The sequence below is a fragment of the Tachyglossus aculeatus genome, chromosome 24 (assembly GCF_015852505.1).
Source record: "Tachyglossus aculeatus isolate mTacAcu1 chromosome 24, mTacAcu1.pri, whole genome shotgun sequence".
Taxonomy (NCBI): domain Eukaryota; kingdom Metazoa; phylum Chordata; class Mammalia; order Monotremata; family Tachyglossidae; genus Tachyglossus; species Tachyglossus aculeatus.
Window position 1 is genome coordinate 23,844,816 of NC_052089.1, and position 1,081 is coordinate 23,845,896.

Below are 1,081 nucleotides of genomic sequence, written 5' to 3' on the forward strand. Positions count from 1 at the left end.
GCGTGACCTTGGGCAAGTCATTTAACTTCTCTGATCCTCAACTACCTCATCTGTAAAATGGGGTAAAAGACTGTGAAGCCCACGTGGGACAACTTGATCACCTTGTATCCCCCCCCCAGCGTTTAGAACAGTGCTCTGCACATAGTAAGCGCTTAACAAATGCCATCATTATTATTAAATGGTGGACAAGGGGGAGAGCCGGAATTAGAACCCAGGTCCCCTGGCTCCCAGGCTCATTCTCTTTCCTCCTAGCTATGCTACTTCCCACCGGTGACCGTTCAGACCGTAAAAGAACAGTAGAATTCAGTTTATGGGGACAACAGGAGACCAGAGGCGTTTGTGATGGATTTTGTATGAAAGGAGAGAAGGTTAGCACTCATTCAATCGTATTTATTGAGCGCTTACTGTGTGCAGAGCACTGTATTAAGCACTTGGGAAGTACAAGTTGGCAACATATAGAGACGGTCCCTACCCAACAGGGGGCTCACAGTCTAGAAGCACTCCCCTTGAGAAGGATGGAAGAGGTCCTAGTGGTCTTTACAACACTTATATGATTAAGGCATTGCCACCTACTTCGTGGCATCTAACCAAAATTTTTTTTTTGAGAAGCAGCATGGCTCAGTGGAAAGAGCCCAGGCTTGGGAGTCAGAGGTCGTGGGTTCTAATCCCGTCTCTGCCACTTGTCAGCTGTGTGATTTTGGGCAAGTCACTTCTCTGTGCCTCAGTTCCCTCATCTGTAAAACGGGGATTAAGACCGTGAGCCCCACATGGGACAACCTGATCAGCTTGTACCCCCCCCCCCCCCAGTGCTTAGAAGAGTGTTTTGCACATAGTAAGTGCTTAACAAATACCATCATTATTATGATGATTTTGAAGGGACAGCTAGGGGCAGGCTAGGGAAGGGGGCCACTTCCACCACTCAGACTCCTTCCGCCTGGTCCAGATTTCCTCCATTCAAGCAACCCAACCGCCCTCAACCTTCTTCTGAAATGAGGACTTCTAGACTGTGAGCCCACTGTTGGGTAGGGACCGTCTCTATATGTTGCCAACTTGGATTTCACTTAGTACAGTGCTCTGCACA

The 1,081-nt window shown here is 48.5% G+C and overlaps 1 pseudogene; it reads left to right on the top strand.

Moving 5' to 3' along the window:
- Window positions 1-496: 496 nt before the first annotated feature.
- LOC119945319 lies at window positions 497-599 on the top strand (annotated as a pseudogene).
- Window positions 600-1,081: the final 482 nt, after the last annotated feature.